Genomic DNA, 25,313 nt, shown 5'->3' with positions numbered 1-25,313 from the left:
ACAGACGCGGTACTAAAACTCGCTATTTTAGACTGCACGACCTCCAATGCTTCCTTTGCAAGGAGACGGTGCACAGGAAGGGAACAGCTATTTCAACTCGTTCATTCTTTGTGCCCGCCACAGGTAGAACTGTAGTCGGTTACAGCCTAAGAAAAAAATGTCAGGTCCGCTTACAGCTATCATTGTTACTCCCACACAGAATATGCATAAATGCTCTATCCCATAATGCTTACTCATTTTCATGACGTCAACCACTTCTTCAGTGTTTCAAATATAGTTCCAATAGACACACGTTTGTGTCACTGGTTTTAGGCCGGAAAATTTCGTCAGGGATTTTTAGATCGCTGTTCAGCCAAACCTAATGCTTTAGGTAGTAATGATGAACATTTAACTCTTATTAGGAGTACTCGCTATTATTCCCACTATCTGGGAAAAAGTACTTACGGTTCACGCAGAAGCCAGCTAGCACGACTGTCTTTCACAGGTGAAGGGCAGGTGCACCGCAGTTCTGTGGGTGGAGTTGAGCAGCCATGTACAAGTACATATCGAAGCGTCATATATGCGCATGTCCCTGTCTTTTTATACTCCTTTTTCTTCTTTTTTTGTTTAAAAGACGCCTCAAGTATCTCGTGTGTGATGGGGTGTCTAGAGTTGTCACCTGTCTGGTTTTAGACCGGCCCGGCCGGTTTCTTAGTTAGTGGGCTGGTTGCCGTTCCGCACCTAAGACCACTGCCATTGGCCGGTTTTTGTGTCATAATATCGCAATTATTCATTTTTTGGGGCATTTTATAAGTGTCAGTTCAACAACTACGACGGTAAATATTTATCGTCAGTCCCTTTTAAAGATCCCTTAGAGTGTAGCAATCATTGGAATAGAGCATATTATTGTGCATGTATGTATATGTGAATATCCAATATTTTTGTGGCCTATGCACTCAGACGCAAAGAAGAGCTTTTTATGGACGAAGTATGTGCGGATACTTTTCGGTGCAGCACATTTAGAACAGCAACCAAAACCTCACTTACTTTTAGTAAAAGTGCCATTTCAGTAACAGGTATTTTTATGACACCATTTACTAGTTCATTAGCTCATTATTGTGTTTTTGAGTGCATGTACATGAAGTTTATTTTGCTCAAAGAAACATTATTGCTTTAAATAGCACTGCATGCCAAAGACATCACATGGCATCTATTGTTCAGCATGAACTTAATCTCCGGTAAACCCCCCTCCCCCCTCCCACAAGGCCGGTTGTTCTTTTGGGGAAAGGTGGCAACCCTAGGGGCGTCTGCACCTTGAAAAAAATATTTGTAGCTCGTCGAGGCATGCATTCACATCTGATATGTAAACTAGGCCAACAAGAAGTACTATACAGTTCGAGTTACAGCGTGTTTCTTCTTTTTTTTTTTTTTGTATAATCACCTCTTATCTTTCATGCTCATTTGCAGCAGTTGTCACTGGCTTCCCTGGATAAGTCCCTAGAAGTGGACCTACATTTCAGCCTACTAGGAGCTTGTCAAGCAGGAAGACATGAGAATCCAGTGAGTGTATAAAATTAGCCCAGTTTGTTCCTGATCAACGAGTGCAATCAGCTTGATCTCACGACGACCGGGCACTCCTCTCGGATGTCTGTACATTGCATGCGAGATAAGTGATGCCTGGGTGTGATACGTCGCTTCGTGCTTTGGGGCTCTGCATGGCACACGTGCATTGACTGGTGGTGGCGAGGTGGAAATGTTCTTCGTGGTAATTTCTAAGTTTCTGAAAACGCATTTAAATTTCCCTAAATGTAACGAAAGATTAGTTAATCCAGCCCTTTCAGCATCACTGTATATTCATTACCGAGAGATATCGCAGCTATAGCAGTCATTTGATAGTTACGCTATATAATTGCGCCAAACAGCACCAATGGTGAGACCTGCTACATACTGCTGCATTTCAGCAGAAATCGCATAATTTGCGCCGAGTGTGTGCCATGACGTCACTCGCGCAGTCCTTCAGATGAAAAAAAGAAAAAGATGGGACACGTTCAAAATAGACACGTACGTTACCGTTGTAATTATTAGAGGTCATTGGAGTAATCAAGCTGTATAGCTGAAAAAAATCTCTAGGCCAGTAGTTACGCTAGGGTAGCTATGCACTCAACAGGGAATATTATTCGATTGAGCTAATGGTGATGAGCAACTGAACTGCGTTGCCGTGTAGCTCTTAATTGAGCTTACAAAATATAATGACCACGCCTCACCAGCATTCGTGCTGGAACTTTGCCTGTTGTGACCATTTTGCCCAGCTGCAAAGACATTCACACAGTGTCTCGTGAATGGTGACTTTAGCACCAAAGTGCATGGCCTGCTGTAAGAAATAACTTTTTGTGCAAATAGATGTAAAATCATGTAAGCTAGCAGGTTGTACGAAAGCTTGATGTACTGACCTAGACTGCGACACCTGAGGAGGGGGGAATTGGAAGCTGGAGTTACCAAGTAGTGTGGCATAGCACGTAGTATAAATAACTGTGTTGATCAAAATGTGATGTTTGTATAAGCAATGTTTATTTCAGCACTGTACTACATGTGTAGGCTCAATTCAGCCATTAATTCTGCATGTTGGGTTTCCTGGGAGGGAGGTGGAAGGGAAGACCCTGCCAAAGAATACCCTATACTGTGAAATTACATTGTCAAGTCACGTAAAAAAACTTACTAGATGTTCTGGAGTGAAAAAAAGTCACAGTTTCGCCGCAAGGCCGAAGCAATGAATGCGATAGCAAGGAACTAATGCTATATGAAGTGAGGCTCGCCAATGGATACTCTCAGTTTGAACAGCGCTCCTGTTGCAAAGGTGGCCGAAGCAGTGAAGGAAACTAGCGTGCTTCAAGTGTCGAGCTGTGACACTTGATAGTTCGCGCTCATCTTCTGTTTGTTCGTTTAGCGGCGTCCCTTGAGCTCGAGTGGCTTTCCTACGCTCCGTAACATGAGCGCGGACATCACGGTGAAAGCATGAAACATCCCTCTTCCCCTTAGCACAAGAAACCCGCGCGAGCAGACAGCGGAAGGGCAAGTTCTCCCTGCGCAAGTATAAGAAGAAGCGAGCGAGCTCGCCGACGACTTTTAAATGCGCCTGTCGTGCTCCTAACGCCATCTCGCTGGTGATGAAGAAACGCTTATAAGCGCAGCAGTCTCCGAGTCCGTCCGGTGGTAAAGTGTGTGTATATAGCGCTCGCCGTTACCTACATGGAGGATCTGCGTTTCGTGGCGTAGTGGCTAGCGCCACTCGCTGCGGAGGTAGAGGTCCCTGGTTCGATTCCGCGCTTCGGAAGCATTTTTCTGAATTATTTTTCTTTGGGGCTTTTGTATATATATACATACTTATACATATACGGTGCATGACGGCAGCGACGGCGACGGCGAAATCCAGCCGAGACTGTCCATATAATTGCTATCGCAATAAAAAAAAATCTAATAATCGGTAACGCTACAAGTTCTTGAGAGATGCCAGTTTTTTATATGAAGATTGCTTGCATTAATTACACTAAGCAGTACTTCTATGTAGGTACTTAAAACATATTCTTTTAGTTAGGTTATTTAAAAAAATCGTAGTCATATTTATTCTGACTTACAAAATATTCATGCAGGGCACTTAAGTTTTAATAGGATACAAGGGTCAGGATTTATCAACAGCTTCAGCCACTGCAGTGGCCTGTGGGATTTTGCCGGGAAGGCACAATGACACACTATTCCACTATATCGGTGCTGGTTCTTGGCTATCAGCAAAGGTTCAAGTTAAACCTGTCTAAGTAAATGCGAAGCCTTTCATTCTTGCATATTTCGTGTAGCCCAGCTGGAATTCGGACACAATATACAAAATATTTATTAACCCTACTATTTTATTAATTGCTGCCATGGTTAATAAATAAATTTATGCAGCTTGTAGCATCAGGAAAAGCCGCACTGAATAACAAATGAGAAGTGTATTGTGAGGAAATTTCGGGAGGCTTGATGTCACGGGTATATAGAAATTTAAGGCTGTATGCAGCGAACCGAGGAGCAGTGAGCTAATTTCACCTTTTGGGATATTATTACGTACACATGTATGTGTGCATATATTTATTTTGTTAAACATGTTAAACATGGCAAAAATACTCTTGCTTAGAGACCTAAAGCACAATGTTAGAAAATGTGTCACAAGCAACTGCCCCAAAAGGCTGATTTGCTGCTCCAAAGGGAGGCTTTAGCTGCTCCAGAAGCCACACCAAAGTTGTTTTGGTCGACCACACCACTGCTGTAGAGGACTCCAGGTATCTAGTAGTGTGTAACTTTGTGAGAAAAATATAAAAGCAAACAAAATAAAGTGAGGTCTACAAATGACACAAAATGTTACACTTGCAGTCCGATCGACTTCATCCAAGCTATACGCAGAAATATGATTCTTTTCAACTACTGAAGCACGATGAATCTTGGCGAATTTCACCCAGAAAGCGTGAACTGAAGTGCCAAAGAGCAATTGCCAGACTCTTACGACAAGCTCCACGGGTGATTCTATCTGAACATGGTCACATATATTGCCTTGCTTTCAGTCAGTCAAAGTGGCATACATTTTCACAGGCGCACTGACAGTGGCTGTCCTGTTTTCGTCTTAGCCACCCCCTTTCTCTCATGAGGATTTCGAGACACGTGCACGTGGCGTCATCTCTAGGCGGCGACAGTGGCAACCTGCCATAATTGAATGGGAAATGGGTGAAAAAAAATGACACCAAAAAAAAAAAGGAAACGCGCAGGAATAAATCAGAAAATCTGTTGGGTAATTTCAGTTTTCTTCATAAGTACACTAGCTATCAAAATCGATTCCTGGTTCTGTACACCAAAGCCCACTGGAAAAATTCTGGTGAAATTTCAATGGCACGGCAAAAAAAAAATTTTGGAGTATGCTTAAGCTTCGTATTGAGAATGGAACGCGACAGCGCTTTGGGCCCCGTTTGCATCATCTTTTCATTCGTTTGACATAATTCACTCTTAGGTGAATACATCGTGAGGAAAAGAACATGTGTGCGTTTCAATGTGAATTCTCCTAGGTCTGCCACTATAAGTACAGTTGCGATGGGCCCACTACCTCATAGTTCAAAGTGTTGCGAAGTAGCAAAGTACCCACTGCACGTCAGTAAGGCAATACGCACACCTAAATACGTAGCTGCACATTTTGTTGATGCTGTGACAAATGATGATAATGATGAAATATTGCTGAGCCCTTTGTAACGGGTGGCCAGATTTAAACCACTCACTCGTTGCACCAGGTGGCACAACATGTAAATTGCATGATTGCTTCTGCCACATCATATTGCGTCTCTTAACGTGTCTCCATGAGTACATGAGCGTGTGTATGTGTATGTGTGCATGTATGTATACACAAAGAAAGACTGACTAACAGACAGATGGTTCCTATAATGCCATATGCAAACACAAACACCACTGTTTCCAGAAACACGTGTACAAAGCAGCTGCAACAGCAGCAGAAGCAAGTTGAGTGAACGTAACTTCACGCAAATTTTGGATAATTTCCGTTTATCTGTTCAGCTTTCTTTCCTCCCAGAGATCTCCGAACTGCGTACGCAAGTTGATACACGTCTTACTTCTAACTCGTCTGCGGTTTGAATGGTTACTTGCAAACAACACCTTTAATAAAAAAATCACCACCCAACCACTCCGTACAGATGCTTAACTAGCAGGTTGCCATTGCCATGGCTCTCTTAGATGACAGTCAAGTAGATATGATTAGTGATTCCAGGGCAGGCATTTGAGCTTTCAGTGTTGGCGCTGTGTGCAAAGAGGCCAGAGACATACTCGGTGAGAAGTCGCTTACAATTCTCATACCCTTACATGGTTCCCTGCTCATATGGGATCCATGGGAGAATGGATTATCAATCTCAGTTATAGTTGGCCTACTCCAGGGCGCGAGGGTTAGCTGTCCGCAACCATGGAAGACCTCTGGGTCGACCTGGAAGATTGGTAAATAGGGGTCAGCCGACCACTTACAACATAATTACTCAATATTTCGCTATGGGGAGGAGAGCTTTTCCTCCTCCAGAAAGGAAGTTAAACAGGGCGCAGGCGCTGACATTAAGATTACTTCAAACGGAAACATATCCTATAATCCAGCCCTTCTCTGTGAGCTTTATCTTGATGTGTACTTAACTAACTTATGTACCAAATGTGGTAGTTTAGCCACCTTACACCACATGCTCTCGCAGTGTCTTTCGATACGTGGCACTGATACAGCATGGGCCAGCAAGCGGGACTCTGGTCTCAGGAGTCTGGACATATACAAGCACAACTTTGGGCTGTCTAGACTTGTGCTAGGGCACACGCCTCCGGACATTTACTAAGAAAGCTTTTCCAAACCAAACCAATCACTTCGTTAGATTGTGCTTCAGTTGCATCTCGTCTTGTTCATTTTTTGCACCCGTCGCAGGTACAACTGTAGTTGGTTACAACCTAAGAAAAGATGTCGGCTCCGCCCACAGCTATTGCTCCTCCCACACAGGATCTGCATAATTGCTCTATCCAGTAACGCTTACTCATTTTCGTGACGTCAACCACTTCTGGAATGTTTCAGATAGTTGACTTTCCCATACAGAGAACGTTTTTGTTGCTGGTTCTACGTTGGGAACGTGAACGTCCTGGTACATTTCATCAGGCATTCTGACATTGCTGCTCAGCCAAATGCAATGCTTTAGGTAGTAACACTGAACCTTTAATGCTTAATATCTGTAGTACTTACATTAGCCAAGAGAAACTACTTGCGGTGTTAACAGAAACTGGCTAGCACAACTGTCTTTCACAGGTGAAGGCCAGCTAGGCGCATTGTGGTTCTGTGAGCGGAGCTTGCATTTTTTCTTAGGTTGTAAACGACTAAGACAGGGCATGCAGGACGCATATAGGCACTCGTTCACGGCGTGACCATTGCATTTCCGAGATACCATGTCTACGTGTGAGCGGCTGTGTACAAGTACACATCAACGTGTTATTTATGCACGTCTCGTTTTTTTTTCCCGTATAAAAGATGCTTCAACTATCTTGCGTGCGATGGTGTCTGCACCTTCAAAAAAATTTTATTGCTCGTCGAGGCATGCATTCACACCCGATATATGAACTAGGCCAACAAGAAGTACAACTCCGCTTGAGTTTTGATGTGTTTGTTCTTTCTTTTTGCGTTAGTGCTTCTTGTCTCTCACCCTCACTCATTTGCAGAAATCATCTGCGCCTTCCCTGGATACTAGGCGACCTGCGCTCCAATCCATGGTGGAAATGAAATGTCACGAGTGCAAAAGACTCTACTGTGAGCTTGTCAAGCAGGAGGACATGAGAATCTAGTGAGTGTATAAAATTAGCATAGTTAGTTCCTAAGCAAGGAGTGCAGTCAGCTTGATTTCACTGTGATCGGGCACTCCGCTCAGGGCCGTAACGGGGGGTTCATGGGGTCTGACACCCCCCGAAATGTTTTCATGCTATAACTTTTCGGGTGATACTAAAATACTTGCACGCCTTCGCAGCGACCACCAGTTGCTAAAAGGTAGCCGTTCTACACACAAACACCCCCCCTCCCCCCCTCCCCCCCTCCAAAAAAATTCCTGGGTACGGCCCTGACTCGCTCGGATTTCTGCTCAGCATGTGAGATAGAAGATGCCTGGGCGTGATATGTCGCTGCATGCTTTTTGGCTCTGTGTGGTGCATGTGCTTTGACTTGTGGTGGCAAGGTGGAAATGTTCTTCATGGTAATTTCTGAAGTTTCTGAAAAGGGATTCGAATTTCCCTAAATGTAACAAAAGATTCGTTAATAGCTCCAGCCCTTTCTGCATCACTGTATTCATTACCGAGTGATACCGCAGCTATAGAGGTCTCCAAGCAGCGTGTAACTTTGCGAGAAATATATTAAAAGCAAACTCAATAAAGTGAGTTCAGACGATTGATACGAAATGTAATACTTGTAATCTGATAGACTTCACCCGACGTATATGCAGAAATCTGATTCTTGTCAATTACTGAAGCGCGATGAATCTTGGCCAATTTCAGCCAGAAAACTTGAAATGAAATAATGTTTAAAAGTGCTTCCACTGGGGCTACTTGGTATGGCATTCTGAAGTGTAACAATGCACTGCATAGATGAACAGAGACGAATGGCACAAGAACACAAAATGGACAAGGCCCTTGCACACTAACAACCTTTTGAATAAAAGTTGTTAGTCCGCAAGGTCCTTGTCCGTTTTGTGTTCTTGTGCCATTCCTATATGTTCATCTATGCAGTGCATCGTTACACTTCAGAGTGAACTGAAGTGCCAAAGTGTAATTGTCAGACTGTCACAAGAAGCTCTACTGGTGGTGTTATCTGCACGTGGTCACATATTGCCTTGCTGTTGGTCAGTCATAGCGGCACACATTTTAACAGGCGCGCTGACAATGACTGTTCTGCTTTTGTCTTAGCCACCCCCTTTCTCTCATGACCAGGATTTCAGGACACGTGCACACGGTGCCATCTATAGGCGCCGGCAGCGGCGCCCTATGAATTTGCATATGCAGGATGTCTTAAAGAAAAATTTTTGCTGTAAACTTAAATCAAGGAAAGACGAGATAGGACTCTAGAATTGTGTTCTTTTTTTAACACGAAAGTGTTTTATGCCGGAGTCCACCAAGGCTTCAGTGACGTATTTCCGCCACGGAAATGACGCCGAAAAAATTTACACGATCAGATTGCAAAGAAAAAAAAGATCCGTCAGCGGGCATCGAACCCACGACCGCTCGAGCGGTCCGCAGCAATAGATGTCCGGCACGCTATCCACTGCAATATGGTCACAGGCTCTGGAGGCTTTACAAACGCGCCTTTTATATCTACCACTCTCCCGGTCGTCGGGGTGGTGTTGCCATACGGGAGCGCTAAAGTAAAGTAATTCGTCATTAATTGTAGCCTCTGCGATTAGCACCTGCAACGCGTTACACGTCCGTCCCATTTGACGCATTTTCAATAGAAGTTCAATTTTGTCAATACCTTAACACACCGCGAGGTGGCGATCTTAGCCCAAGCGTCGTAAAAGCGTTGGCCTCGCTCATAGCATCACGCTAATCCAAGCCAAAAATAGCTCTGCGACGCGTGCCTGCCTCACCTGGCTGTAACACCGCGTTCCCCGCTCACGCGCTCGCCCCGAGAAAAATCGCTGCTGGGGCTAAGCTACCGGGGCGGCACGACGCGCTTTGCGTTTCCCTCTAGTCCGGCCGTGGTGTTCAGTCACATTTTAGATGCCGCGGGATGACGACCAGCTTTGCGTTTCCCTCTAGTTCTTTCTTAATTCTTAGTTTGCGCCACAGATATTTTGCTAGAGGAACTGACAACCAATTTTTATAGTACCTGTTTCCTTTAGTGCAGCGGAAAGCTTACCGCTCGGTGTGTCTAATCACGGAATGGTAAGGCAGAAAATATCCTGAAACATTTATAATCAGAATACAGTGAATGCCGGCGATACGATCGCAGCTCAAACGAATTTTGGGGTGATACAAATTTTTCGTTGTCACGGCCAAGGCCCATTGGCCTGCACTGTAATAGAGTAAGGTTGTTGCGAACCGATTTTCACCCAGCGACATTTGATACGAACGTACGCTACCGCCCAGGTACGAATAGGCGCTGTCGCGGAAGACGCGCCAAGCACGTGTGAACGCGGGAACGCGAATGTGGGCATGCGCCCCGCACTGCCAAGTCGTCAGAATCACATTGTAAGAAAAACACTTTTCTTACGGTCAGAATAAACCTTCAGAGACGCGTCACGGCCTCCGAGATTGTGTGCGCGAGTCTTTGAGGCTCTTATGTGCCTCCGTGTGCCTTCGCGTTTAGATTACAGAGGACATGCTTTTGTTTTTTTTAACGTGTTGATGCGGGCTGCTGTCGTTGTACTCTATTTACACGTGCCAGCCTCGTGCATCAGACATCCCATGAAGGGTGGATGAGGACCGAAAGAAGGCGAGGACGGTCTTGTTGAAGGAGTCATGCACAACATCAACATGCGCGACCGTTTTTGTGGTCGCACTTGTGCGGGCACGGCCGTAAATCTCCCAAAAAGCATCCCCAACACCCATAGGTCTGCAAACTCACTCATGACTCGACTCACTCAGACTCGCTCAGACACAGATCGGGCTGTGAGTCTGCGCCTGAGTGAGTCCGGGTGAGTAATATTTGCTGAGTTTGAGTCCGAGTGAGTCCGGTTGAAGAAAATTTTACTGAGTCTGAGTCCGAGTGAGTCCAGTTGAGGAATATATTGGTGAGACTGAGTCCGAGTGAGCCATAAGCGCAAAATATATTTCTTGAGTGAGTCCGAGTGAGCTCCACCTTTTGTTGCCGGTCCTACCTGCATGCTCATTTTCAGCATTACTATCAGCCTTATATTGGCTTACGTTTATACTCAAGCCTATTCGCACTTATCTCAGCACACTAGCATTCATGCGCCTCCTCAATATTTATTGATCAGAGGCGTGAGTTAGGGGAAGGGGTGCCATGACCTCCCCCTGCAAACTGTTTCATGGGAAGTTCTTGATAAAATCATATCGTGTGAGTCGCGCATTTCATAAAAATGTCCATACTGAATTCACATATAATAATTATGACACATCGATATATGATGATAACTCGTATTTGAAGGTACAAGATCAAAAGGCAATTATGTGAGATATTGCAGTTATATAGGATTGCAAACATGATCGAAAAAGCTAATTTCACGCCAACAGACTCATGAGTCGACTCACTCAGGCTCACTCAGACTCAGGTGAAGCCGTGAATCTGAGTCTGAGTGAGTCCGGCTGAGTAATACGTTAGTGAGTTTGAGTCCGAGTGAGTCCGGTTGAGAAAAATTTTGGTCTCAGAGCAAAATCTATTTCTTGAGTAAGTCTGAATGAGCTCCAATTTCTTTGCCGACCTATGTCTCCGCGATAACAATATCATAACACAGGACCGTGGTTCTGTAATATTGTGGCCTTGATCCATCACGTCAAAGCGCTTCTTTCGTTACTTTCGCTGCAGTACTCCAGAGTCATGCAGAAAAGCATACTAAAATTTGGAGGGGGCTACTGCAATCTCGGGTCACAACGCACCTAGTTCATTAATTAAATGCGCACGTATGGGCTGTATATTTACGAGTGCTGGTATGATTGCCGACATCTAAAAACTTAACTGACAATCATTCAGGGTTCTCCGTGACGTTGCTGCGGCCCTGAAAAACAATAAATGAAAATCTATGCCAGCTTTCTTTTGTCGCATGCTAATTTTCCATGCTTTCTGGTGATGCGAATTTCGGATGATACGAATATTTTTGATGGTCCCGTGAGATTCGTATCACCGAGGTTTCACTGTATGTACACACAATACATGCTGGAAACAGTGGGATGTGAGCTCAACTATGGTTTGTGTTTGTGTGCTGCTCAGCATCAACTTCTTTGAACTTGTAGGCAGCATAGAATAGAGTGGGGATGGATCATTTACATACTCTAATTTTGAGCAATAATTATGGTGCGTATAAAAGCATCCGACTACGTATAGCAAACGGAACGACTCCATAGTGAAGTGTCAATGTTCTTCTGCTACTCTGAGTGACATAGGGTTTTTGGCGACTTTGAAATGCAATTTAATTGTGTCTGCACGCATTACTTTCTTCTATCTTGAATCTCTGCCAAGTACCTCTACTTTCTGTTGTTCAAGCGGAGGCAATCGCTGAGATATTATTGCATTCTTCAGGCACGTACAGGCGAAGCACGTGCCAGAATCTGGAGTCCATTTGTGTTCGCGCGTAGCGAAGGTTGCCCCTGGATCGAAGCCGGCAGCGAACAAGCAGCGCCATTTCTGCATCAATGCGAAAAGACAAATGCAGAGAGGAGCTGCGAGTTGCAGAAGGATTAAGTCGACTTTGAGATATGTTGTCGCAGCAGCTGAGGTCATGGCATCTATACCAACGTTTATAGATACTTTTTCAGTTCCGTATCTCCTCGCGGCGCGCGTAGGGAGGAGGCGGCCTGTCGCCGCACCCGCCACCACAGCGCTGCAGTCGCGCTTTGCGCTAGGAGAGCGAGGGTCGTCTGCTAGCCCGAGGGGTTTTGCATGAGCCTTTGCATACGACCGAGTGAGAATTGCGCGAACACTGTACTTGGTGTTTGCTCTACCTACTTAACGTTAATTGGACATTTATTTTAATTTGTGCGCGTTATATTGCTCACGAACTTGAAAAGACCTGTACAGACACATATCGCAGGCGTCAGTTTTGGGCAATGACAACGTGCTCGCTTCGCCCTACGCCTTTCCATGTCCGTTTCGTTAAGACCACACTAGTTTGGCTATTGAGCATGCTCCAAAAATATGAATTTCAAACGTAGAAATCTCAGGGTTACATAACATCTCTCAAACGCGGGGAAATTTACAACATTTTGTAGTACGAATCAAACATTGCTCTATCAATATACTCGAATTATTCGCCGAGAATATTTCGCGGTTGGCAAGCGTGTCACGGATTTCGCGAGAACTGACGGACACATATCATTTCAGTAATTCTAGTGCGTTCATTAACATAAAGAATATGGTCTAGCCAAGAGCGCACCATATTCCGTGCGTAATAATTTTGCAACTTCGCGTTATGTGACGTTTTCGAAAGGCTTGCATTGTACGAAATGATTATGCGCATTTGTATTGTTTCAAAACGCCAAGCAACATGCATTTTGGTCAATTAATTCGAACAAGGTGGCATCGCAAAAAAATATTACATTGTGAAAGCAAACCGAGATCCTTGGAACGCGGAAATTTTTTTCACGTGTACATACTGCATAGCATTGTTGGCAGGCAGTAGCATAACCAGGCATTATATTCGGGGAGGGGAGGGGGGGGGGGGTTCGGCCCGTAGCCAGGGGGCTACGGGCCTCAAAAATTTTGAAGTATGTGTTTTTACCAAAAATAAATAATGAAAATGGGTGCTTTTCTCAAATAGTCAAGGTTTTTAGCAAGTCTCTCTCCCCCCCCCCCCCCCCCCCCCCCCGAAAAAATTTCCAGGCTGGGGCCTGGGGGGGGCGGGGCAATCACATTTTTTGTGTGTTCGTGCGTGTGTTTGTATGAGTGCGTGCATATATACACATGCAAAATTGAAAAATATCGGACGAGGAAGTTTTACCCCACCCCCTTCCTGGCTACGCTTGTGTTGGCAAGTTTGCTGCCAACTATTTTTTAAAGCTTGCTTTCTTGCGCTCTTTCTATGCCCTAATGGTACTGCTGTTTTCCAAGCATTTGGCTTGCGCAAAGAAGTGCATGGGAGCAAATAAAAGTGAAGCCAACAGTGTTTGTGCCTCTCGTTATAAGAGCATTCAGCACACCCCAAAACAGGTCACCAAAAAATGTCCTTGCTAGCATGCTTGAAGCACGCTTTACCGTACGTGCTTACGTGCAAGCGCAGCTTCTATCAAAGGCTACCACTGACACATTCGCGCACAGTGGCCAGCATAAACTCAAACGGCAGGGAATCTCGCCTACCAAGGGCATCGTATTTGCAGACCTCGCAACGCGTTGTTTTCTTCAATTTGAAAGCCACGTAGCCTGCCAGATAACAAAAGGCCATTGCTTCTGGTCATGGTGCATAGTACCCATGGTCCTCAGAAGCACCTGAGAGGTCACGGAATGGCAAGGACATAAGCTCTTGGCACACTTTGTCTTTCGTCGCAATTTTCTGGACGAGGACCTCATGACGCCTTTTTTTTTTTTTTTTTTTTTTTTTTTTTTTTTCACAGAGGGTTTCAAGTGCAGTAAGCAAGGTAGAAGTGGCTAAACTTTGTCACTATAGTATATGGTCTTGCATGTTTTGCTCAGCGGTTTATCGGCGCAAGAAATAGCTCGCACCCAGCTTTCAAGAGGTCGCGGACCGGGTGGCGGCGCAAAAAAGTGCCGCTTTTCTACTCGCTGGTACAGCCGCGGGCACGAAACAAGTTGGCATCGCAAAGCTTGAAAACTGCTTGACTTCCTGTAGCAAAGAATGCTCGGTTGTTTGAAGTCACCGAAGTCGTCGAGAGTAACCTCGCGCATGCACAGCCAACACGCCCAGGAAAAACCTTCCATGACAGCCGCGCACGCAGCAAAGAACACGTGTGCCCGCGCGCGCGACAGCGCTATTCACGACTGTGGCGCCCTCTCACTGCCTGGGTAAAAGCGGCAGCCGCCTTCGGCGGAGGAGTTACGGAACTGAAAAAGTATCTATAAACGTTGATCTATACATATGTATACATCTTCATCCATTCAATAGCTTCTATGCCGCATTCGTGGATGCTACCAAAAGGAGTCACCAACTGAATTCAGCCGGAGACAACTTCCGTGTCTTCTAGGGTTGCCACCTATGCCGTTTTAGACCGGCCCAGCCGGTGTTTAGATAGCGGGCAGGTTACCGGTACGCACCTATAAGACCGGCCCAGTTGGTTTTTTAGATAGCGTGGGCTGGTTACCGGTACGCACCTAAGACCGGCCACCATTCTTGTCATGATATCGCAGCTCTTTATTTTCTTGGGTGTTTTATAGGCGTCAGTTCAACAACTACAAAGATAAATATTCATTGCCAATCACCAAAACTCCCGCACTATTAGTCAACCACTTTTTATGATCCCTTCAGATGTAGCAATCACTGGAACAGAGCATATTATCGCATGTGTATGTATATATAAATATGCTATGCTTTTATGGCATGTGCATTGTATACATTTTAACGTTCGTTTGTGTCTGTAATATCTCTGGCCTGGTGAATTCAGACGCAAAAGAAGAGCTTTCTATGGACGAAGTATGTGCAGTTCCTTTTCAGTGCAGCACATTCAGAGCAATAACCAAAAACCTCACTTACCTTTAGTGCTAGTGTCATTCCAATCACGGGTATTTTTATGCCAGCCGCTGGACTAGTTGGTTAGCTCATGAAGTGTTGTGTTTTTGTGCACATGTACATTAAGTTTATTTTGCTCAAGGAAAGCAGTGTTACATTAAATGGCACTAAATGCCAAAGACTTAACAGGGCGTCTATTGTTCAACATTAATTTCATCTCTTGGTAACCATCTCTTTTTATTTTTATAAAAAATATGCATTGTCTAAAAAAAACGTCCTGCATTTATGGAGCCTTCGTTCTATTTTCAAGTAAACACGCACCGTGCAGAACCCACTCATCCAAAATCTTGTCGGTAGCCTAAATAGGTTAAAATCAAGTTGTTCGCTTCATGATACAGTCAACTGCGGATTTTTCCGATGCCCGATTTTTTGGACATGCTTGAAAATTCGGACGCTTTCGAGGTACCGTCTCAAGTCCCATAGACGTAGAACGTCCAAAATTTCAGATGCTGAAACTCTTCGGCGTCCGATTGTTCTGACTTTCTGCCCGAACTGAAGGTCCGAAACGGCATTAATTGAACCTTTGCCGTGTCTATCATCACGTAGGTTCGAACTAGCACTTTCGTGAGTCGATCAGTTTGCGGCCACAGAGGAGTCCGAAAGGCAGCTTTGCTGCATTTCGAAAATGTGATGGAATGAAGCATATTGAAAATCTGATGGGGCCACTGTCACGGCGCAGTGCGGCGATGTCTTCAGGGGCCGCGCCAGGATTTTTTGTAGCTTTAGCTACACTGGCCTAGCCGAGCCAGTTTTTAAGAGCCGTGCTGCGCATGCGCGAGGATCAGTGATGTCAAAGAGCTGGCGCATCGGAGGCGGCACCTCCCCCGCACTCCGCCGCTGCCGCGAGCAACTCGCTGCCGCCAGTCTGCGCTTTCTAGAGGAATGACGTCGTAGCTGAGGTAGACGTACTGGTGCTGGCACACGCGCAGCTATTCGCCTTCGCTGTGAAGTCGCCGTCTGACACTGCGCTGGTAGCCACCCTAGCGCTGGAGCCGCTTGATAGCGTCTCTGACTGGCGTTTGCCAGTGCGGTATAGCCATGGAGAAGGAGAGCACAAATGCTGCTCAACGGCGCAGAAGAGCGGAGAAGCTTAACTCATCGGATCCCGAAGTAGTTGCCTGGCAAAATAAATATACATGTGTCATATAATATGTACGCCATGCGTGTGTCATTGGAGCAGCAGTAAGCATGATAAGCTAATCCTAGACAATCAGGAAAGCTAAGAACAATCAGCTGAACCTTTGCTAACGCTACGTTATCCTGGCATAGCCGAGCTAAGCCACTGCAACATTTTTTTACTGGGGAGTCTAACTCACGACAAATGAGTTCCTTCAGGGGGGGGGGGGGCGGCGAGGCGGAGAGCTTATGCGTTTTGTGTTTTAAATATATTTCTTCTATGAGGGGCAGAGGGGGGGGGGGGGCTGCCTTCCCAGGCCCTCGCTGGCGCCGCCCCCTAGATGTCTTTACGGATGAGCACTGGAAATGCACGGAGACGTGATGGCAGCAGACGCGTCCTTACGGCTTAATCGCTGACAATCTTTATGATAAGCATCTTCAGCTAGCTGCTCGGTAGTGGATGTGGCCTAGCGCAGTGGCATGCGTACTGCACGCATTTAATAGGCGATAAGCCAAACGCGCCGCGCCGTGATCGTTCATGCTGCGTCTTTGTGCGAGACCGCTAAGTGCGCCGCACAGACGTGTTGCCTTTACAAAAGCAGCTCGCCAGCGCCGCACCCGTGTGCGGTCAGGAACGGAGTGGCCATGTCATATCTAGGCCTATGAGAACGAACTCTGTCACGGCAAACGCGTGCGTACGATACAGCAAGCGCCGCACAACGGCGTGACCTTAGTAGGCGACGTGCTGCACACAACTAGGAACGATCAGCTTCACGCGGCAGCAGATGCGGCGTGTCAGCTCAGATTTCCGAGGAGTAGCGCATCGGGGAAAGCCGGGCGAGTCGTCCGCTGCGGTTCTTGATCTTCCGCCACAGCCTTTCTGTTATGCGTCATCGTTTTTAAGCGCTCCATGAGAGAGTGCCGTAATTTTTTCCGTAATTTTTTTTTCGCGCCTTGCTGGTACTGGCGGCGCTACGATACGCAAATTAGTAATTGGCGGTTGGCACGTAGTTAAGCAGGGTTCATGGCCAGTACCAAATGTGTGTTCACGAAGCCTGGGCGCGCACCAAAATGCCTAAGTGTATATATACTGGCAGACATTGAAGCTGTTTCGAACGTGGCTGTAGCGATTTGACCGCATGAGCCGAATACAAAAGTATGAATTCGTTTTTTTTTCGGACGATTTCGCGGTCCCGTGTGGGAGTCCGAAAAATCGGACGTCGACTTGTATACTTTTACATACAGGGCGTGGTCAACAATTTCTGAGGTTTTATGCGCTAAAATGACTATGATTATGAGGTACACTGTATAGTGCGAGACTCTGGATTAATTATGACCGCTTGTGCTTTTTTAACGTGAACCCAAATCTACAGTCCTGTACACGAGTATTTCTCCAACGGCTACCACGGTGGGTACCAAGTAACACTGTCGAAAAAAGAAAAAAAGTACATGAGATTCTTGTTGCAATATACAAGTATTGTACAAAAATGACGACATAAAAGAAGCAAAAACAAAAATACCTCGTACAGTCACTAGATCCTTTTTTTTTCTTCTTTTAAGTGGATTGTAAATAACGAAAAGCAACATTGTTGTTCTCGAGAAACAATCTTCCACTTTTAGTAATTGAGAGCAAAATTTTCCTCTTGCATTCGGAGTAAGTATGAAAGGCAAGGCTCAAAACTGCAGAGTACTAAGTGTTTGGTGACAGTGATAGCTGTGTGTGTGTGGGGGGGGGGGGCGTTCTGGAAGACCCTTTTAGCCGTAAAGAAATGACGAAAACAGTAATTATGCAAAGGCCTATGACATGATCATTCAAACACTAACTTTTTTTCTTCCTGCAGGAAAGCAAATGGTCCTCCTCACCAGCAACATGCTGGATTCAGGCACTTACGTGGTCGGATTATAGCACGTGGAACATGCACTGCGGAGGTAAACCATTTACAAGACAAGACCAACATGGCGTTCCGTACCACAACATCTGACCTTGCAGATGTACTCCGTTATTCATTGCGTTACAGCCGGCATACTAAAGCGACATAATAAAAGCCCGTTAACTTCCCTTATCAGTGTGCATGTTCACCCTCTTGTTATCCACTGTCACCCTGACAATCTCGTAGTGTTTTTTTCTGCTTGCTCGTGAATGCATGTTGTTATGTAGCCTAGGCCAGTTACCACCGTGACGCATGATTTTTTACAGGGGGCTGATTGAAAGAGACCACTGCTACCTGGAATCGAACTTGCGATTATGTGCTAAGCCATAGACTATATATGCAAAGTGAACATGGAAAGATGAATGAGGCAAAGTTTCAATAAGTTCTTAGCAACGGCTGTTATAGTGTTTGTGAAACTTGGCATTAGTGTACCAAATGAATGCTGCATTCCATGTCCGCTTTGCAGACTGGAACAAATATACTTACTAAAGCTGTTCCGAGAATGCAGCACAATTCAGCCTGCATTATAGCTCAACATGACTATATATCTGTGGAAGCAGTCAGTACCTGTATCTTGCAATTAATTATCCGACAAAACAAATGAGAGGGCCCCGGCTTGATTTGTCACCTGCTCGTCGTGTACACTAGTCTTGCATATTATAGACGTCTATAGAAACTATGTTTCACGTTCATCCATAACTCATCAGCAAGAACAATATCTGAAGTGGCTTGATTTTTTTGTGGCTAACAACCGTACCATGTGATAGACACTATTAGCAGTTCCGGTAAGACCGTACCGTTTACCGTTTTAGCTGTGCGAGTTGCTCGATGTGTGCAGTAACGTGATTAGGTAATGACGAGTGGCTAATACAACTCTTGCAGACTAAAATAGCCAACCGCCATCTATAGTTCTGGCACTTAAAGGGGCCCTGCAACACTTTTTCAGCGAATGGTCAGAAAATGCTGCCGATCGGTAGTCGAAGCTTCCGAGAAAACGCGAACCAAACATTATAGTGCAGCACGCGTCTTAGGATTTACAGTAAATTCTCAGTCAGCTAAAAAATCGCTTCCTCTTCTCTCGAGAAATGATGCTATTTACTCAACATCACTGCGTCATTGACTCAAGTTCCAAGCCACTGGCTAATTTGAACATGACGCGCCCGTTAGTTACTGCGGCCGCCGCGGGAGGCCGCCACTTGCCTGCGCAACCGCACCGAAAGTACGGCGCGCGTTCAAAGAGAAAGTACTCAAGGTAACGAGGCGTGCGTGACGTACCTTTTTCCCCCATGCCACCCCTCCCTGCTTAGCTTCCAGCGCTTTCGCCGGGACGAGAGAAGACAGAAAGCAATTACATCGTGTGACAAATCTTTGTTACTCCGCTCGTACTGGACGGATTCTAAAATTTTTTGCGGTGAAGCCATTCCATGGCTACAAGTAGCTAGTCCAGAGCAGGTCTCACGCGCGAAAATGTATACAAAGAAATAAATAACCTATTAAATAAGTAAGCAATGTAATAAGTATATAAGTGAACAAATGTATAAATAAGTCATCTGCGCGCTGCACGTCTGGCCCACGCACATCGAGGTGGAAGTGCAGTGGCACATGAGAGCCTGGGACACCAAAAAGCATCCAGTGGCTCATAACTTTCAAGCTGGCTTAAAGAGAAAGCTTTTTTTCAATAGCGGAGCTGTTTATGCCCGGCGTTTATTTTATTCACGAACAGAGAACTATCATCATCATGAACCGGCACATGCTATGTTTGTCCTCTTCATCTTCGCTCCCAGAACACGTGCGCCGATTTGTCCGGCGTGGGATGGAATAAATCTGATGGGTGTGAGAAAGAGTAGAGAGAGAGAGAAGAGAGAGAAAGAAATAGAGAAAGAACGAAATAGAAGGAAAGAAATAAGTTTTGGCGAAAAAAATCCTTGACGCGAGGCGGGATTTGAACCCGCATATACCCACAGTCCGAAGGCGAGCATCGTAACCACTGGCTGTCCAGGCACACTTGCAGAGCATAATATAGCCTTGTATAGTATACCAAGGGGGTGGGAAAGGGAAGTGAGGAGGAGGGGAGAGACTAAAGCATAGCGTAGAAAGAAAAAGAAGTGGAGAGAAAAAAGGGGAAAAGAAAAACAGAGGGAGAGAAATAAAAAGACAGAAAGAAATACAAAGAAATGGAAATAAAGAGAGAAAAAGAAAAAAGAGATGAAGAGAAAAATAAAGAGAAACGAATAACACCATCCAGCTTTGCACTTCCGGCTTGGCACCACTAGTGCGAAGCTGACTTCATTTTTTACCTTGTCAAGTAAAATAAACGACCATTGTTACTCCCAAGCACAGGCGCATGCATACATTTGCTCGTGTATGCCGAATGTTTTAAAAATCCCCTGTGGCATATGATATAGCACAAATCTACTTCAGCTGCATTACCTGAAGAGGGACATTATTCCCGCACAACTCCGCCCTGCCACCTGTGCCGCCGCTCCTCCTCTTCGCTCACCTCCCTCCTCCTCCACCCGGCCTCACACCCTTGCCTTGACATTCCAATGCTTTACTCTCACCCGATCACTTCCCTTTCCCAAGTCTGCTGTGCTAGGCTTTCACGCTCGCCTATACTTGGCTTATGCTATGCTCTTCCTATGCATTTGCCCTCTCACCGTCACCCTCGCTTCCCTTTCACCTCCCTCCCCCTCGCCTCACTCATTCCTTGCCCAATTGTCACTCCATTGCTTCACTATGCTTTATTCTCTGCATTCCTCCTCATCCTCGCTTCTCTTTCCCGTTCACCTCCCTCGCCTCACTCATTCCTTGCCTTGACACTCCATTGAGTTACTATACAGTGCTTTACTCTCCATTCCTCCTCACTCCCATCCTCGCTTCCCTTTCCCATTCACTTCCCTCTTCCTCCCCCTTGCCTTGACACTGCATTGCGTTACTATGCTTCACTCTCTCCGTTTGTCCTCATCCCAGCTTCCCTTTCCCGTTTACCTCCCTCGCCACATTCATTCCTTGCCTTGAGGCTCCATTGCTTTACTATGCTTCAATCTCCATTCCTCCTCACCCTCATCCTCGCTTCCGTTTCCCGTCCGTCTCCCTCCTGCCCCCTCGCCTCACTCGTTCCATGCCTTGACACTGTATTGCTTTACTATGCTTTACTCTCTCCCTTTCTCATCACCCTCGCTTTCCTTTCCCGTTTACATCCCTCGCCTCACTCATTCCTTGCCTTGACACTCCATTGCTTTACTATGCTTTATCCTCTCCATTCACCCTCATCCTCGCTTCCCTTTCTCGTTCACCTGCCCCCTCGTTTCACTCGTTCCTTGCATTGACGCTGCATTGCTTTCCTATGCTTTGCTCTCTCCCTTTCTTATCACCCTCGCTTTCCTTTCCCGTTGACCTCCCGCGCCTCACTCATTCCTTGTCTTGACACTCCATTGCTGTATACTATGATTTATTCTCTCCATTCCTCCTCACCCTCATCCTCGCTTCCCTTTCCCGTTCACCTCCCTCCTGCCCCTCGCTTCACTCGCTCTTTGCCTTGATACTGCATGGCTTTACTATGCTTTATCCTCTCCATTCAGCCTCATCCTCGCTTCCCTTTCTCGTTCACCTGCCCCTCGCTTCACTCGTTCCTTGCATTGACACTGCATTGCTTTTCTATGCTTTACTTTCTCCCTTTCTCATCACCCTCGCTTTCCTTTCCCGTTTACCTCCCTTGCCTTACTCATTCCTTGCTTTGACACTCCATTGCTGTACTATGATTTATTCTCTCCATTCCTCCTCACCCTCATCCTCGCTTCCCTTTCCCGTTCACCTCCCTTCTGCCCCCTCGCTTCACTCGTTCTTTGCCTCGACACTGTATTGCTCTACTATGCTTTCCCTCCGTTTCTCCTCACCCTAGCTTCTATTTCATGTTCACCTCCCTCCCTCACTCATTCCTTGCCTTGACACTCCATTGCTTTACTATGATCTGCGCTTCCTTTCCTTCAGGAGTACAATTCTTTGGGCAAACAGGTTGTCCATGTCGAGATAGTTAAAGCACTGAAAAAACGCGAACAAAAGGGAAGACACGACAGACGAAGGGATGGGCGCTGACTAGCAACTGAAATTTATTGAAACAAAAGATATAAAGGAGACGTGACAAAGAAGTAACAATAAAAACATAAAAATGATTGCCTGCATCATCTGTGACTGTCATGCGCGAGACAAGAACGCAAGTTCTTTTTTAGTCAAAGCAACAGAAGCCACACTTACACATTGTGAACCCAATCTCGCAATCTGTTTCGCTTAAATGTCTCGCGTTAGCTGCGAGCGGCTTCCCGTCCCACCACTGGCAGTGGTTTAAAAGAGGTTTGCATTGAGGAATGTCGCACTTGCTGCAGTGAATGACTATGTGGCCACTGTTTGTCTGGCGAACGTTATTATCCCCTTCAGACACGCATTATGACGCACTGTCTGCAAATGCGTCAAAAACGCATGGCATGATTCCAAGGCACTCAGTATTACATATCAAGAAAGAAAACGAAGAAATGTGTTGTTTTTTGTGAGTTTCAGTAATTAATCGTTATTAGCGTGTTACTAATTATCTAATTATTCTGCCATCAGTCAGCTTCAGTACTTACATAAAAAGAATCAACTATTTGGCCCGAAAACCATGTACACCTTCTTTTTTGGTTGTATTTGTTTCGAGCGGAGAAAAAAAATACTCTTGACGTTGGTCCTGGAACGCGGCACGTCGAACGATCGTCTAAAATGGTAGTGTCTCCGGCAAAGTGATCCTCTGCAGCAATACGCAGGGCAGTGTAGTTAAATGACCGCTAGTTGTCCAATCAGGAAGCGTGCACGAATGTGCACACTGAGTTTCAGGCCATTTGAAGAAACACGCGGCATGGGACGCGCCTCCGAAGTTCGCGTCCTCAAACGAGGACGCCGTGCCGCAAAGGGTTATTATGCTCGCGCAGCCGCTCGTTCACACATCTGCCGGTTTACCCGGCATAGTATTTTCCGCACGTTGGGGAAACGTACACCACACATTCCACACATGTGGTGTTACATGTGCGGTGCTTAACCTGGCACCCTTGTCGTCGCTTCTCGAGCGTGGTCCTGGAGGCTAGCCGAGACAGCTTCCGAGGAGCACTGAATGCCACACGCACATCGACGCATTCGGCAACTCACGGCGTGTCACAGGCCATGTGACACGCTTTGAACGTACGTTAGAATGGCTCTTTCTCTTCTCAACTCAGAATTGATGTTTCCTTCCTCAGCTTGAAGCTTCTGGGACTTCAATGTCCGGGTCTTCAACAACAGACGCCACCATGTGCCTCGGGTAGCCAGCTCTTTCCAGGCGGTCGATTTGTTGCATGAAGAGTCATGTAGTGAGGAATGCACGCACTACTTCTTGAGGGAATTCCTAATGCAGAGCTTATTGTACTGATTCCCCTCATCGCCAGTTTTACACGCCACGGTGGTCTAGTGATTATGGTGCTCGACTGCTGACCCAAGGTCACGAGATCGAATCCCGGCCGCGGCTGCCGCATTTTCGATAGATAAGAACGTCGGCGAATGTCCGCTGACCCCTTTAATTTCGCTAAAAAAATATGCCTTGCTGTACCGAGTCCTCACCACGACACCAACCTTAGTTTCGCGAAAAAAAGCGTTGCCTTCGTGAAAACAACTCGGAATTCTCCACTCAGCCGGAACCACTTTTGAGAATACACGAGAAAAATGGGGGTTTTTACGAGAACCTACAAGAGAACTATCGTAAATGTAGGTCTTTAAAATTTTTCTTGACATACTGTGAATAGCGTGCGTTTACAAAATGGTCCTTACCTTGCAGCTTTGGGGCTTGCCTTTAATTCTGGGTAGTTTAAGAAAATTGAAGGTGACCTTCTTTTTTATTGATTTTCAAAATATTGCATTTTTTTAGACATGCCCTTACTTGACCATTTTTCGTTTGCGTTTGACGTCATCCTCGGCAATTACATTTGGCGCAATTGTTACTCTAATGTGTGGCAAAACGCTCTGGCAAATTTTGAAAGTTCTGACACATAGACGCGGCGCAAAATAAATATGAAAGTGGAGCATTATTGAACAATGTGCCATATTTAAGAACTTTTTTCTTCAGAGAAAGCCCCAAAACTGCAAGGTAACAACATTTTGTAAAAGCATGCTATTCATAGTATGTCAGGGAAAACTTAGAGACCCACAGGTAAAATATCTTTTTGTAGGATCTCGTCAAAATCCCATTTCCAAACAATTCGCAAAATGCGGTTCTGGCTCAGTGGAGACTTCCGATTTTTTCGTTTTTTTTTTTTTTTTGACGACGGCAAAATTTTTTTCGCGAGGCTGAGATTGGTGTTGTCGCCTTGGGGACTCGGAAGCAAAATATATATTTTTCAGCGATATTTGTGGGTCGGCGGACATGCATCGATGTTCTTATCTGAACACACCACGGGATTTTACGTGCCAATACCACAATATGATTATGAAGCGCGCCGTACAGAGTGGAGGGCTCCGGAAATTTCGACCGTCCGGTGTTCTTTAACGTGCACTGACATCGCACAGTGCACGGGCTCTTAGCATTTCGCCTCCGTGGAAATGCGACCACCGCGGGTGGGATCGAACCCGCGAATTTCGTGTCAGCAGCGGAACACTGTAACCACTGTACCACCGCGGCGGAGTCGAAGATGTCATCCTCATCATTCGTTCCGCGTAGATTATATCTTCTAACTAACCCAGTAACTTAATAAGACAAACTTCGCGAATTAGCCAACATTAACTTTGATTTATTGTGTAGTAAAGGTTTCCGAGTCTCAAGAAGTCGAATCGTGCAGTACACCACAAATTATGTATTTTTTAAATTCTGTTGACGATTAAAAAAAAACACCGTGTATATATTACGGCGGAGTTTATTTTCGAAATTCTTATCAGATAAAAACGAAGACTATTGCGCAGTCAGCGGGGCTTACAGGTGGCCCAATGCTGCGGCTCGTACTGTAATTCTTGCTCGCTTAATCCTTGCGGCTATTACATGGACGAAGCTGGAAGTCTTCCAATGTCTCTGTTTATACATCACGGCATAATTTAAAACATCGAGCTTCGGTGGAATTTTGCCGTCGTCGTCATATAATATATATATATATATATATATATATATATATCAGCCTGTCTACGCCCACTGCAGGGCAAAGGCCTCTCCCATGTTACGCCAATCAACCCGGTCCTGTGCTTTCTGCTGCCACGTTATACCTACAAACTTCTCAATCTCATCTACCCACCTAACTTTCTCTCTCCCCCTCGTGCGTTTGCCTTTTCTTGGAATCTAGTCGGTTACTCTTAATGACCAGTGGTTACC

At 45.6% G+C, this 25,313-nt stretch overlaps 1 long non-coding RNA gene across 1 annotated transcript; it reads left to right on the top strand.

Annotated features, from left to right (window-relative positions):
- Positions 1 to 1,450: 1,450 nt before the first annotated feature.
- On the top strand, positions 1,451 to 18,083 carry LOC119394527 (uncharacterized). The gene is made up of 3 exons (XR_005184168.2): positions 1,451 to 1,539; positions 7,237 to 7,358; positions 17,870 to 18,083. It is a non-coding gene; the product is annotated as an uncharacterized LOC119394527 (long non-coding RNA).
- The last annotated feature ends 7,230 nt before the right edge of the window (positions 18,084 to 25,313 follow it).

The sequence above is a fragment of the Rhipicephalus sanguineus genome, chromosome 1 (assembly GCF_013339695.2).
Source record: "Rhipicephalus sanguineus isolate Rsan-2018 chromosome 1, BIME_Rsan_1.4, whole genome shotgun sequence".
Lineage (NCBI taxonomy): Eukaryota > Metazoa > Arthropoda > Arachnida > Ixodida > Ixodidae > Rhipicephalus > Rhipicephalus sanguineus.
Note: the sequence above shows the minus strand (reverse complement) of the source record. Positions and strands in the feature narration are given on the sequence as shown.